The sequence below is a fragment of the Crocodylus siamensis genome, chromosome 1 (genome assembly GCF_052110815.1).
Source record: "Crocodylus siamensis isolate JL-2025a chromosome 1, ASM5211081v1, whole genome shotgun sequence".
In the NCBI taxonomy this organism is placed as follows: domain Eukaryota; kingdom Metazoa; phylum Chordata; order Crocodylia; family Crocodylidae; genus Crocodylus; species Crocodylus siamensis.
In genome coordinates this window covers 376,275,475-376,291,202 of record NC_143395.1, presented here as the reverse complement: position 1 = coordinate 376,291,202, position 15,728 = coordinate 376,275,475, and the positions used below count along the sequence as shown (strand labels likewise).

Sequence of the window (15,728 nt, the reverse complement as noted above, 5' to 3'; positions counted from 1 at the left end):
TCGATCCTATTCTCATAAATAAATTAAGAGGCTGTGACATAGATGTTTACATAGTCTGGTGGGTAGCAAATTGGCTTAGTGGTCCCACCCAGAGAGTGGTAGTAGACAGTTCGATATCAACCTGGAAGAATGTGGGAAGTGGGGTCCCACAGGTTTTGGTCCTTGGACCTGTACTCTTCAGTTTCTTCATCGGGGACTTGTGGATGTGAAGTGTACTCTATCCAAGTTTGCGGACGATACTGAATTGTGAGGTAAAGTGTACACTCTGGAGGGTAGGGAACAATTGCAGGCAGACCTGGACAGGTTAGAAAAGCGGGCAGTATACAATAGGATGCAGTACAACAAGGACAAGTGCAGAGTGCTGTACCCAGGGTACAAAAATGTCTAGCACACCTACTGGCTGGGAAATGACCCTCTCAGCAGCACAGAAGCAGAAAGGGATCTTGGAGTCATAGTGGAGTCCAAGATGAACAAGTCATCAGTGTGATGAAATCATCAGCACTTTATTATGCACCAGCAGATGCATGACAAATAGAACCAAGGAGGTGATACTTCCCCTATATGCAGACTGCAGTTGGAGTGCTGAATCCAGTTTTGGGCGCCGTACTTCAAGAAGGATGTTGATAGACCCGAGAGGGTCCAGAGGAGGGCCACTCATATGGTTAGGAGCTTACAGGACAAGCCCTATGAGGAGGGACTGAGGGACCTGGACCTCTTCAGCCTCTGCAAGAGAAGCTCTGAGAGGTGATCTTGTGGCAGCCTACAAATTCATTAGGGGGACGCAGCTAGGGATTGGAGATGCTCTGTTCACCAGGGCACCTCTTGGGGTAATGAGAAACAATGGTCACAAACTGACAGAGGGCAGATTTAAGTTAGATATCAAGAAAAACTTTTTCACAGTAAGGGTGGCCAGAATTTGTAATGGACTTCCAAGGGAAGTGGTGTTCTCCCCAACCTTGGGGGTCTTGATGAGAAGGCTGGATAGGCATCTGGCTGGGGTCATCTGACCCCACCACTCTTTCCTGCCTAGGTAGAGGGTTGGACTCAATGATCTGCTGAAGTCCCTTCTGACCCTAGCATCTATGAATCTATGAAATTATTCTAAGGGATGCCATCCTGAGGGTCAGAAAGCATGAAGGCAGGGGAGGCGGGAGGTTGTTTTGCTTTTACTCTTGCTCAGCATTTCTCAGAGTTAAAAGGAATATAAATTGCAGGTTACATGTCAAATGCAACTTTTTCCAACCAGAATGTCATTAAAGTAAAAAACATGTTGGTAAACAAAGTGGGAGCTGCTTATGTTAATGTTTAAGAACAGAATGAACCATCACTAAATTTTAAACAAAACGATACCCCACACTTACTTCTTGAAGATGCTAATTAATTAAAAGACTCACCCTGTAAAGATATTCCTGGTATTTTCCCATCTGATAAGGAGTAACAGAAACACAGAAGAATGGTATTTGTTTGGTGTCACATGGTAACTCAGTGGCAGAGCTGAGAACAGAAACTAGGAACTTGACCTACAGTCCAATGCTTTAATTAGCTTTCTCCTTGGGTAGGTCAGCCAAGGCACGGGAGGGCTGGGAGGGGGGTGGAGAGAAGGGCAGGGCAGGGGAGAAACCTAGATAAATTAATCTAGAGAGCTAAACTCAAAGACACTAGAAAATGGTCCCAACAAAGTACTTGATCAAGAAAAGGCCAATTGTGATACAAAGGCTCAAGAATGTAAAACTAGGAAATCTGGGTGGAAATGGGGGTGAAAAAAAGAACTTGGGCTCTAAAAGGAGAAAACAATCAATGTACTTACATACTGGAAGCACCTACATGTGAATATTAATGTGACACAATAAATCCATCTCTGTTCTTACCAGAGTTTATTGCTCCTGGGTGCAGTGTTTACACATGTGTCTGGGACCACAGCAAAGGGGTGACACAGTCCCTGCTGGCAAGAAGGCCAGGGGTTAGCTTGACAGCCATACTAGTACCGTTGTGCCCCAGCCAGGCCCTCTGCAGCACATTGAGGCAGACAGGAGCAGCCCTGGGCTGACAGGCTAACCCCCCACCCGGTTCTCTTGCAGCAGGGGCTGTGCCACCCCATCTCAACACGCTGCAGTCCAAGATGCATATGTAAACAACTCTGGTCACCGTCTACATGTGAGCTGCAGCAGAGTACATAACTGCCATAGGATAGTACTTGTTGGGCAGTATTAACCGATGGTGGAGTTAATTAGTTTACTCCAGCCTAATGGCTCCACAAGTGTAGACAGAGATGCTTTACTGCAGAGCTAATTAGGCAACTGCAGTAAGCATCCTGTGTGGATGCCCCCACTCTGGGCCAGATCAACAGCTGGCATAAATTATATTAGCTCCAGCGGCACTGGAATTCAACCTTATATATTAAATTGAGGGTGAAGAAAGTGACCAGAAACCTACTAGCCAAAGCAGTAAATCTGCTATCCAGAACGCCCATGCCTGCTATGGGACAGGGAGATCTGGGTGATGGGGATCCCCTACCCTCCATAAATGCTGACCTCGTGAAGGAACACCTTGAGAAGCTGGATACCTTCAAGTCAGCCGGCCCTGACAATCTGCACCCCAGGGTACTCAAGGAGCTGGCGAGTGTCATAGCCCTGCAGCATCCTTATAGGCTCAGCAGTGCTACGTTGGATAGCACTACAGAAGAAAGAGATTTGGGGGTCATCATTGACGACAAGATGAACATGAGCCTGCAGTGCAATGCTTCGGCTAGTAAAGCGACCAAAACGCTGGCTTGCATCCATAGATGCTTCTCGAGCAAATCCCGGGACGTCATTCTCCCCTTGTACTCGGCCTTGGTGAGGCCGCAACTGGAGTACTGCGTCCAGTTTTGGGCTCCACAATTCAAAAAGGATGTGAAGAAGCTTGAGAGAGTCCAGAGGAGAGCAACACGCATGATCAGAGGTCAGGAAAACAGATCTTACGATGACAGACTGAGAGACATGGGACTCTTTAGCCTGGAAAAGCATAGGCTCAGGGGTGATCTGATGGCCACCTATAAGTTTATCGGGGTGACCACCAGGATCTGGGGGAACGTTTGTTCACCAGAGCGCCCCAAGGGATGACTAGGTCGAACGGTCACAAACTCCTGCAAGACCGTTTCAGGCTGGACATAAGGAAGAATTTCTTTGCTGTCCGAGCCCCCAAGGTCTGGAACAGTCTGCCAGCGGAGGTGGTTCAAGCACCTACATTGAACACCTTCAAGAGTAAATTGGATGCTTATCTTGCTGGGATCCTATGACCCCAGCTGACTTCCTGCCCTTTGGGCAGGGGGCTGGACTCGATGATCTCCTGAGGTCCCTTCCAGCCCTGATGTCTATGAAATCAGTATAAAAATTATATTAGAACACAAAGAGATAGGCTGGTAACACTTAAGCATATTATAAACATCTAGATAGAGGGCATAAGAAACCTTCCAGGCATCAAGACACTACAATGCCAGGGGTAGTATAAGAACCCAGATAGAAAGAAAGGGGTCTAGGAGCAATATTCTGGGAAGCTCGGTAAAGTGAAAGGCTAGGATTCCTATTGTGGTGCTGTTTCTGGACACTTCTTATGGACTTCCATTTGTTATAGCAACATCTAGCTTGTAGGTACCTGATAAATTTACAGTCATCTGTTCCCTTCTGGCTGCTGGGAGAGAGTAGGAACTTCTCTGCCTTCCTCCACATAACCCAGAGTCTCCTCAATGTTTTAGTGTGTGCATGTGTGTGTACATACAGATATACTACTTTGCCTTTCCTCTAGATTCCTGTTCTGTTAGTTGGTCCTTGTCAGTTGCATTGTTGCTGTTAGCAGAGGACTTTGTGGTGAGACTAAGAGATATAAAACAAAATGTCACTGATATTTAAAAATTCTAATTTTGTTTTGCAGTATTTATGATCTTTACACAAAGGTGTGTTCCATTTGATACATAATACATGTACTGCATAGCTCCCGTTCTTGTTTTACCATTTTAAAATGCTTGCATATGGTCCTTGCAACATGGGTGCAAGTGTCTATGGATGTGATTGATATACCACAAGCAGGGTTCGTAAAAGAGGGAATGCCATAATGAGAGGACTGATCTGAATGCAAACAACCCTGACAGGTGGACAAACAGCAAATTTAGACGAGGAAAAGAAACTATAATATGACAAATCCCAGTTGTCTATAATACGCTTGGTAAGCGTTATATCCAAGTTTAAATTAGACATGTATCAGGGACTGTAGCTTTTGTAACAACAAACATAATAATAGGCTTATACTGTCATCTCAGTGCCCAGGATTATGTGATTAGGTCCACAATATGATACAACTATTTAAGAAATCCTTGTGTATTGATGATAAACTTTATTCCATGAACAGAAAATCTGAGTACTTATCTCAAAGTGTTTCACACTTACTTCTCTAAACAACTCTCCAGACTTCATGCTAGCACACTAGACACTGTAGAATTTTATCTATTTTCATTTCTTCCCTTTCTTCCAGGGAATAATTGCAAACAATTTGCAAAACATCCCATGCAGAGTAAGAGAAAAGCTAACCTCATGAAGGAGACAGTAAACAGAACACAGAACTTTGAGGCTTAGTGGCCATGTCTACATGAGACGTTACTGCACATTTATTTAGTATTTATTTATATTTGAATTACTGTGCAGCAGTGCTGGAGAATGCCTTTTTTGCAACACTAGTGTGCAGTAGCCTAGTGCTACTGTGCAGTAGGGTCATATCATGGTTTTTGTCATGCAATGCTACTGTGCAGTAGTATCAGGCTACTGCACAGTCAGCATCTCATGTAGACATGCTCATTGAGAACCAAAAATAAGAGGAGAGATACCAAAATATGATATTGCATTAAAAAAATCAGCAAAAAGATTCATATGTTTGTCATGGATAGTATGATTTCATTTAAAAGTGCCAAAAATCTAACCAGAACAGGATGGAAGAGTAATGTAGAGGATTCACTTTTTTCCCAGTTGTCCTTGTTGTCAGTCACTATGCCCCTTCCCACTATGTAAATGAAATCAATCAGTAGGGATTTCTGTAAAATACATAAAACAGTCATCTCCCAGACTCTACCAGAAGATAAATGATTCCAGACATTGGACCTCAGCCATTTTCCCACACATGCTACAAAGTTTTGTCATCCATATTGGGGTATAGTGGTGAGTGGACTTTTTTTTTAATCTGCAGTTTATGCTTCCACTTCTGGCATGGAGTAGACAGTACATTAGAATGAATTAGAATGAGTCATTTTTCTGTATAAGTTGTAAAAGAATTGTTTTACTCCCCCAGAAAAGTCTTCTGGGGTCTTTTATAGAACTTTCATACACATCTGCTATTCCTAATATAATCTTATCATTTCAAACTGGAGTCTGAGTCTTTTGGAATTAAGCAAATCACACCAAGTATGAGACACTGAACTGAAGGATAAACAGTGCAAGTCTTACTTGAAAGCTTGTTAAGCTGAAATAATATCTTATGCAGTGTTTCATAGGAGGGACAGATACTCTCAGAAACCTGTGATATGCATCACAGTGGGAAGGGTTTTTAAAAATAGTTTTCAATTTATTCTTAAGGAAATCTTACTCGTTCTGTTAATGCTAAAACATATTTTGTAAATCACTTTAAGCTTTCTTCTTTTTCACAAAACTATAGTAGGATATTCTATCCTCAGTTAAATAACAGGTCATTTTATTGAATTCCATGGACTTACCCCTGATTAAATACGAGTGAAAAGGAGATCAGAATTTACTTCAAGGTGTTAATATGCTCAAGTTAGTCTTTATTCATCTGGATGGAAATCCCCTCTTACTCCTCCCAGTACCAGTATTTTTGCTTTCCTTTTTTCATTTCCTATCAGGAGCAAACAAGTTTTTCAAAAAATACTTTTCAGAAAGAATATGAAATCTTGACCACTACAGGAGATAAGTAATTAAACAAAACCACCCATCTGCTGTGGGAGGGGGAACTAGCATTTTTTTAAGTTGGTTTCCATTTTTTAAGAGATAAGCTTATTTAACATTTTATAATAATTACAAACTTTAACATAAAACTATTCTACAAAAACACACATTTGTTTTCAAAGCTGAGCACTCTTCAAAACAGAATTAGTTACTGTACTAAACATAACTACTACAGTATGTAAACTTACTGTTTACAAATATCTTTGGACTTCACTGTACCTTTGAACCAAAATCAGTTTCTTCTTTACTTCATTTTCTGGTTTCTTGAAACCTGCTTTACAGCCTGACAGATGGCCCCTCTGTCACAAAGTGCAGCTTCCTCCTTTTTATCCTTGCAAGCTAGTATTTCCATGATACTTAGCTGTTGCCTGTGGGGCTGTGCTCTACATCATTTCTAGTCTGATCAATGCTCTGCCTAGTTTTAGGTTGGTTTTTAGTCCCGCCTCCTGCTCCTGAAGAAATGAAAACACAGCTGGATTTTGTGTAAATCATTCCTTTTAACTGTGACTGTGTAACTACGGCAAATACTACAGCAAAGACCTGCTTCTTGATCTCAAACTTGGAAAACTATTCTTCATTTTAACAATGTGCACATGAAAGTTAATCATGTATTAAAGTCCCAAATACAGAAAAATAGTGACCAGGTTATTATGACCTTCAGGGTTTGGGATCTGATTAATGTAACACAACACTCCTGCCTGTTCCGGTGGGAGGAGACAGCATAAGGAACTGCCTCACTGAATTGCTGCACACAATCTGCTCAGAATCAGAGTGCCATTCTTAAAAAGACACATTTATACCCCCAATGCAAACTAATTTGACAGGCATTATATTAGATCAGTGCTTATTCCCTGCCCCAACAAGTCAGATTAAACAAGAGCATATTTCATATGCTAGAAGTCTCTTATTCTAAGGAACACTTACCATTATATTCATTATATCAACCCTTAGTTAATGCAGGTAGGAGCTTTATTCACTTGTTTTTTTATACAGCACTGACCACACTACCAGTGCTTAATAAACAGCAGAGTATAGAAGCAGGCTGGTACCACATGTGGAGTTCTATGAGATAGCAACATTAAGAAAAACTCAAAGTAATCTTAGCTTTTAATGATTTAATAGCTGAAAACTGAGGACAGCTAGGACTTTGGGACCAGTCAACTCCCCACAAGCCACTAATAAGCTCTTTGTATGTCTCAACTTGGGAACCAATAAGCCAGGCAAATTTTCAAATACTGACCTTTCAGAAGGCCTATAGTACATTATATATTAAATACTTGCAATGTTATGAACTGAAGGCAGCATGATGCTGTCAGCACTACTACGTTGTCAACTGACAGGCGTAAAACACAGGCAAAGGGCCCTAGTCTAAACAGCTATGATTCAGATTTGAAGTGCTGCAATGACAGTGCTCTCTCCCATGGATGTAATGCCTGACTCATGTCAGTAGGTTGATGATGGAGAGAGATCTGCATAGTATACAAATGTGGTATGCCAGCTGTATCCCCATTTTAAAATGTAAAAGACAGTGATGATTAATCTACTTTCCACCTGCTTTTGTGTATGCAATAATTATCTGTCAAAACACATGGGAATCTGATTAAAATTACTGGCTTGACCTTTAAAATTTACTTGAAAATAAATGAGACCATCCCTAATATATACTTGGGACCAGATACTTTCTCAGCTCTTTTACTGAGTAGCTGTCTATTTACTGAAATAATGTTTGCCTCATGACTTGTACTACAGTGCAAGTTTTGTGAATTCCTTGCTAGCACTTGTGGAGGCAGAAAAGAGTGAACGTTTGGGTGAAAAGTAGGCACGGCTACATGTTCATTAATGCACAGTGGTCACTGCACATTAAATTTAGTACCTGTATAATCAAGTACTAAATTAATGCACAGTAACTGGAGTTACTGCACAATAATACTGGTGCAAGACCTTATGGTGATGCGACTGTGCAGTAGCCTAATACTATTGCACAGTAGTGTATTAGCACTGTTTGTGCTGTGACATGCTGCTGAGCAGTATTACTGGCTACTGTACAGTTAGCGTCTCATGTAGATAAACCCAGCAAGTGTGCAAATTCTCATATGACTTACTTCCAAGCAGCCTGGTATTTGGATGTACTCCCGAACTGACAATTTGGGAGGCCACTGCTAAGCATCACTATATAACAAGAGTAACCATAACTGCTATGTCTGAGAATTATGGAGATGTAATATCACTTTCTGCTTAGCCAGCTAGCTAGGTCTGCAGATAAAGGGATCAGATTGAGGACTATGGAAACAAAAAGGTCACCCAACCAACAAGTTTAACTGTTTAATTTGCTACAGCCTTATCACCATTTCATGTAAGAAGGTGCAGCTTATATTAAGAAATTCAGAGAATTTGTCTCAAGATAAAAAAAATCAGAGATCTAAGGTTTTATTTATTTAATAGTGTAAACCTTCTAGCTTGAAGCTCCAAAGGAAAGAGCTCTCTGTTGATGACATGGGGAAAATGTCATCCATACACGGGCTACTTATCAATAATTCCTTCAGTGACACTTGACAAGTAATGACACAAGTATGAATGTGGATTCTAGAGAGCTAGATGACTATCAAAGAAGTTCACAAAGAAAAAACATGTTTTACTGCATGGTTAGGAGTTCATTTCTAATCTGATCTGACTTTAACCAAAGATTCTAAGTGATCTTTGCTCCTAACACTTAGGAGAACTGTACTGAGAAACAGTGGAGAGCCCACCCCAGTGATCTCACAGGTAACCACATCATACAACCTCCTTCAAAAACATATCAAATTTAATCTTAAAACTAGTTAGTTATTGTCCCCATTACTCTTCCTAAAAGACAGTTCCAGAAACACACTCCTCTAATGGTAAGACATTTTCTTCTAATTTCCAGTGTAAGTTTATTCACAGCCAATTCATATAATCTGTTCTTGGGCCAGCATTGTCATTTAACTGGCATAGTTCTTTTATCTCCCTGATATTTACCCCTTTAACATATTTATAAACAGCAACCATATCACCTCTTAGATTTCATTTTGCTACATTAAACAGGTTAAGCACTTCCGTCTCTGTTAGCAATACAAGTTCTTCATTCCCCAGGTCATTCTAGAAGTTTTTACATGCCCTGTTCTAGTTTAAATTCATGTTCTTGATTATGGGTGATCAGAACTGTACACAGCTTTCCAGATGAGGTCTCACCAGTGCCTTTTACAATGGCATTGATACTTTTGTCTCTATACTGAAAGTATTTTGCTCATTAAATCCAAGCTTGACATTATCCTTTTTCATCGCTGCCACATTGGTGGTTCATAATCATCTTGGCTAGGGACAGACATGCAAAAAGCCTGAGCCTGAATTGATTCAATCTTTGCAGGTTAGTCTAACCTAACTAGGCTGAACTGGTTTGATACTGAACAGACATCCTCTCTGGACTGAGGAAATTCAGGCACATGCCTGCAGTGGTTCATGCTAGGAGCTGGAGGGGGCGGGGGGCACTAGAGCATCCCTCCCTTCCCTTCTGCAGGGAGCTGAGCTGAGGGGGGCATGGCCAGGACTCTCTCATTAGGGATTTATGCCTGCACGATTCCAGGCTTTTCTCTGCTGGCTGCTCAAGGGGTGGCAGTGCTGCCAGCCCCCAGCCCCAGGCTAGCACTCTGCATGCATCTGTTGATAATACAGAGCTTTTCAATCTCTCTCCGTTCTTTGTCATACCTTTTGCAGTATACTGATAGGCAAGCAAGCCAGTGGGGAGGGGGCTGATAACAGTCTTTATCACCCAATTAGCAAAACAATAGCCTCTCTCCACATTACTTCAAACTTCTTAAACAGCCTACCAAGTGTCCTGTCAATTACCTCCAAAAGCCCTAAGCCGCCACTGTTCTGTCTCCCTGCCCCACTCAAATTGGAGACTGACACACACACAGACAACTGTCAGCATTAGCTAGCATACTGCATACTGACTACAGTCTGTGCTGTGGCAGAGAGGAGGAAGGGATCTCTGTTTAAGCAGTGAGTAGTGAGAGGTGGAGAGAACAGGGCACGGGATAGCCAGCAGACCCTGCTGTGCCTGCAAGTCTGGGCCCAGCCCAGAGAGCATGCTGGGGACTCTGACTTAACTTAAACCAGCTAGGGGTCTGGGACAGACATTGCATAAACCAGTTTGAGCCAAATCAGTTAAGTCTGATATATTACATTCAACCAGGTTTATCTTAAACCAGTTTCAGCCATTTTCAAACTAGTTTATGTGCACTGAACAGCTGTTCTGTCTCAGGTTTAAGTCAGTTTCTGATCACTTAAACCAGTTTATGTGTAATGTCTGTCCCTAGCCCTTGCAATCTACTAATCCATCTAAATCTCTCTGTTCTTCTGTCATTTTCAACTGATAAGCTCCATCTTGTGGCAGCAATTCCCTGCCCCTGTCTCTTAATAAGTGCTATAATAAAACAGGTAAATACTGAATTACTGATGAGAGAGACTTAAAAGGAAGAAAGTGATTTCTTCTCGGCATACATGACCATTATCATGCTGCATTTAGCACTCAATCTTGCAAGCTGCCAACTGCTCTTGACTCCTATTGACTTTGGCTTAGGATCTTGTATGCACCTTGCATACTTAAACCCTAGTCATATGATATTGCTTCCAGAAAGGAGCAAGTTTTTCATTATGCACATAAATTACAAGATTCTGCAAGAATCTTATCTTTGAAAATTGTGATTTCCACAACTAAGGGCCAACTAATGAGCATGATCAGTCCCTTCCCTTCTTCCCAGCCATATTAAAATCTGGCCTCATAACCCACAGCACCTCCTGAATACAGCTGCTGAAATGAAGTTCAGAGAGTGGTGGGTGTCTGAATTCTATGTATTCACTAACTTAGGACTTAAAATATAAGAACCATAGCTTTAAATGACTGAAATGTAAGCAGGAGCTAGTGTGAAGTACAGGGTACTGGTATAATATGATTGGTGGCCTGATCTACCTACAAGACTAGCTGTGGTTGGTGGGCTGCCTTCAGGATCAGCCCAAGGCAAACCCAGCACAACATATCAATCTACAAGTGATAAAGGTGAAGATCACAGAGAACCAGTCATCATCTAATAAGAGACTGCATTAAAAAAAATTCTTGGCCACCAGAGTGTAAGAACAGATACAAGTGCAGTAGGAAACAGAAGAGGGGAAAGGGCAAAACAAGGGAAGAACAAAAAAAACTCAGAAATTTTGAAATAATGGTTTATGTTTTGAAAACTGCTGAGTTGAAATGAACATTGCCTATAAAAATCAAAATGAAATCAATTAAAATGTGTCCATGAATAGCAGAAAATGTTAAAGGTAAACTTGTTTGAAAGTGTTCCTGGGAGAAATACTTTTCTCTAGTAGGAATAGGCAGTCTTAACAGAGGAGAGATCACTTTGATTCTGCTGCTGTCAACTAACATTAACATCTTGCTCCAAAGCTTCATTTACTAGATCTTTTTCATTTAGTAACTCTATCGCTGGCTATATAAAGTATAGCTATCTACGCTGGATGATCAGAGTATATAAGCTGGGTTGCATCTGTAGTTTTGATACAAGACTATATACTTTGAAGAATTAGAATATGTACAATTCACTCCTTGCCAGAATTAATACTTTACCAAGAAAATATCTACCCTGTTTAAACCTTATACCTTTGTTCCTAAGATTATTTTTCCTGGTGGAAAAATCCTTTGGTTTATATGGTTTATCTCTATTCTCTTTACTGGCCATCATCTGTTTTCCAACTCTAAATTCTATGCTTGAGTCTTGTTTATTCAAGTTACAGGCAGTCCGTCCTCAGACTTACGACACAATTGGCTCCTGAAAACTGCATCTTAAGTTGAAATGTAACTCAGAACCAATTTTCTCATAAGAAACAATGTTATAAATGGGGGATTCATCCTGAACCAAGGCCCAATACCCTATTTTCAACAAAAATACCCCAGAATTTTGTATTCAAACAATTATAGATGAGTAATATAACTACATTAATGTATTTATATTGTAAATAGCAATCATATTGATTAGGAAGGATTTCTTTGAGGTGACTTTGTTGGACATTTTGAAAGGTTCTTGGTTGGACTTTTTGAAGGGTTCTTGACTGGAGTCTTCTCAGGAGTCTTGGCTGCAGGTTCTTCTGGAGTCTTGTCTGCTTTCTTAAAGAAAGTGTCCAAGGAAGCTTACAGATCTTCTCCAGGGAGAACATGAGGGACACAATGAACTTGTTTGCTGGCGTGGTGTCACATTGGATCAAGCATTGTAAAGTCAAAACTGGAGTTGTAAAGTTTAAACAGTTGAATTTATAAAGGTTGCAAGTGTGAAACATTGTAACTCGAAATGTTGTAAGTTGAGGACTGCCTGTATACTGCTTTTTTCTGCTTTATGAAACATTCTTCTGAACTACAGCCAATATACCTACACAATACTACTTACCTAAGTGGAAGACTTTTTCACTAGACAGGATCTAGTTAAAAAGTTATCATTCTTGCCGCAAGGAAAGGTTGGAAATCAGGAACCATATGCATCTGAAGTTTGAGAAGACACCAATCACACATCAAGCTACTACTTACTACTTGAGTCTGGTATATCATCATCTGTACCTTATCTGTCCTCATAACAATTCCAAAGTAATAGACAAAATGTATATAATGTATTTCCACACTTGAAAGTACATCTCTGATGTGAAACACAGCAGCTATAGCAGCAATATTATACAAGAATTTAGGAAAGGAACTGAAAAAGAATTTATCAAATGAAATGGTAAGTTAATATTGAGAGAATGTAATTATCAAAAGTGCTGTGGGATACTTAATGGTCTCAAATACTCTCTAAATACCTTAACTGCCTACTAGTTCAGCACTCACGTGAAATCTAAGAAAATAATATTCTATGAACTACTTTATCACTCATGCAATGCAGCTGGTGGCCTAGCCCTGCTCACTGCCAAATGCAGGCTATAGGGAACAGCGGGAAGCTCCATACTATCAAGCTGGGTTGGCTCTGCCCCTCTCCTTGCCACCCTGGCCAAGCCCCATGAACTGCACCGCCACCTTCCCCCTTTACATACCCCACAACCCCCACAGCCACCCACAAACCCCATACCTACCCACCCCAACATCCGCCCCACAAACCCCACACACATACCACACCCTCCTCCACACCCCACATACACACCCACACCCCCTATACCTAACCACCCATACAACCCCTCCACTTACCCACTACAATATAGAAGAGTAACACTTCATGTGCAGCTATTATGCAATCACCTCTATGTACATGTTGCAAACACACAACAATCAGGACAAAAATATTTTTTTCAAATAAAATTAAAATATGTTACTGGAGATGTTTGGTTTTTAGTATATAATTTGGTTTTTTTCTGGTTCCAAGATGGCAACCCCCTTGCCAAAAGGAGCACTTCAGGGGGCAAAGGGATGGACTTCCAGTGGCAAAGGTCAGGGGTTAGGACCAGGACTTCTGTTCCCAAGATGGTGACCAGGGGGTGGGGCAGCTGCTAAGGGGCGGGGCTACCCTTATGGCCCTTGACATCTCAGCAAAACTCATTAAGTGGCCCTCCAGCCAAAATAATTGCCCACCCCTGTCCTAGAAGAACTATCTATAAGGTTACAGCATTCTCTGTGCAACAGTCCAAAGTACAGATTTTCATCTACAGGCTCTTACTGCCGACGTCTGTAATTATTTCAGACCATTTCTCTACATCACAGAATCATAGAGAAGTAGGACTGGAAGGCACCTACATAGGTCATCTAGTCCAAGCCCCTGCCTGATGCAGGATCATCCCTATCCAAACCGGCCCATACAAATCCATAATCTAAACTCCTTATAAAACTACTGTCAACCCCAACACAACAGTAGACAGAACACCCTAACCTGCCACAGATAGAGCAGGAGAACCACAGCAGCCAACATCCTGCTTCTATAAAAAGTTGTTAATACATGCTCAATAGATCCTAGGAAAGAAAAGGAGAGTGGAAAGTAAAAAGGGAGCATGCCCTCCACTACAGAGAAAAGCAAAAAAACCCACAGTCTGTACCAAAGGGGTAAAATTACTTCCTGACCCCAAATATGGTGATCAATCTGACCCTGAGCAGATGGTGTCACAGCGTGGGGCGCAGAAGTGGCCGTGCTCTCGCTAGCGCCCCCTGCCGTGTCAATTAAGGTGATCCAGCACCCTCAACTCGCCCACCATGTCTTTGATGTTATAGGTTCAAATGGGAGTCTGCCTCTTATCACCCCTAGACACCACGCTGGTATTGTTCCTCCGTTTCCAGTGGGTGCCCCAATACACCCCTTTCCTTATGGGCAATGCGTGCCTCCTACCTCCCCTTCAGCACGCCCCAAGCCTTGCAGCTCTTCCTAGACGTTGTTAGGTCCTTCCCCTTTGGCTCCCTTTCTCTGGCACCCCTGGGCTGGTCACGCACCCAGCGCCCTTCTCTGGCGCCCCGGGGGTGGTCACGCAGCCGGTGCCCCTTACTACTGATTAGCCCAATTGGGCTCACTAAGGGTGTTCTTCCCACTGGGGTCAGCGGCCTAAGCCTTGCCTGGCCCCTCCGGGTTCCTGTCAATACTACTTATCCACTCAGGCTCAGGCGACCTAAGCCTTACCTGGCCCCTCTGGGTCCTGTCAGTAATAAGTATCCAGATAGGCTCAGGTGGCCGGAGCCTTACCTGGCCCCTTTGGTTCCTCGGGATTCCTGTTATCCTGGAAACCCTCCGGAACGCCTTCTAGACCCGCACCCTCCTTGAGGCAACTGTCAATAATCTATGCCCCTCTTGGGGTTGCTTCTTATTACACATGCCCCACCTGGGGCCTCTCTTCCACACGTGCCCACTCCCACGGCTTCTCAGCACCTTCTCCGGGCTCTCTATAGTGACTGACTCGCCCTCGCCAGGCTAGTCACCTTTACAGCACCCACCCTAGGCTTTTATCCACGTGGCTTCACACCTAGAGCCCAACACGAGTCCCTACAGGCTTCATTCTGGTGCTACGACCCTTGGGCAGGGTCCTCTACCCTACTCGGGCCTCTCACTGTTGCCCACACAGAGCTACCCGCTGTGCCGCCTCGGCACTGACCAGCTGTGCCGTCCCAGGCACCACTCGTTTGCCCACACAGGGCACCGGGAACCCCCCCAAACCACTGGGGAGCTCCCGTGAGGCCTTCTCATGCCCCTACAGCCTCACCTGGTCCTTCGGTCTTAACCATAACTAAATCAGGAGCCAAACGGCTATAACCCAAACACAAGAAGCCTCCTGGCCTATAACCCAAAGTCCGCACTCTCTTGGCTCTTAGTCATGGCCCCTTCTAGGGTTCTCTCTCTCCATATCATCATGGAGCCAGTCAGGGTAGTCAGGCTGCAACCATCCCCTCAGCCTGCTCAGCTCTCCCACAGAGCTCCTGCTCCTGCGGCCATGAGAAGGGAACCGCTGGGTAGGCTCCGGCCTGGGCTATTTATACAGGCAAGGCTCTGCCCCCTTCCGGTCACCTGACCGCTCGGTTGCCGCAGCAACTGGCACTTGAGTTGCCCCTGGAGAGTGGCAGCTCCCTTTCATCAGTCTTTAGGCACAGGGCACCTAGTGCTTCTGTGACAGATGGCCAAAATCCTCTAGACAGGAACCTCCCACTTTAGTCCCAGCAGGATCATTGGCACACCCCAGTCAAAATCCCCAGCCTTGTCTGCAATACAGATTGCCTCA

At 42.9% G+C, this 15,728-nt stretch overlaps 1 protein-coding gene across 9 annotated transcripts in view; it reads right to left on the bottom strand.

Moving 5' to 3' along the window:
- STARD13 (StAR related lipid transfer domain containing 13) overlaps positions 1-15,728 on the bottom strand; it is a 602,523-nt gene that overhangs the window by 117,085 nt on the left and 469,710 nt on the right. Inside the window, exons 1-2 of one of the 9 annotated variants that reach the window (XM_090027726.1) lie at positions 6,204-6,508; positions 5,735-5,874 (exon numbers count right to left, since the gene is read on the bottom strand). The exons of 6 other annotated variants lie outside the window; for them this stretch is intronic. The gene's annotated coding sequence lies outside the window, so the exon portion shown is untranslated. Of the gene's footprint in view, positions 1-5,734; positions 5,875-6,172; positions 6,509-15,728 lie in introns of those variants that run through there. 2 more of the 9 variants (XM_090027715.1, XM_090027706.1) reach the window with 2 other exon arrangements.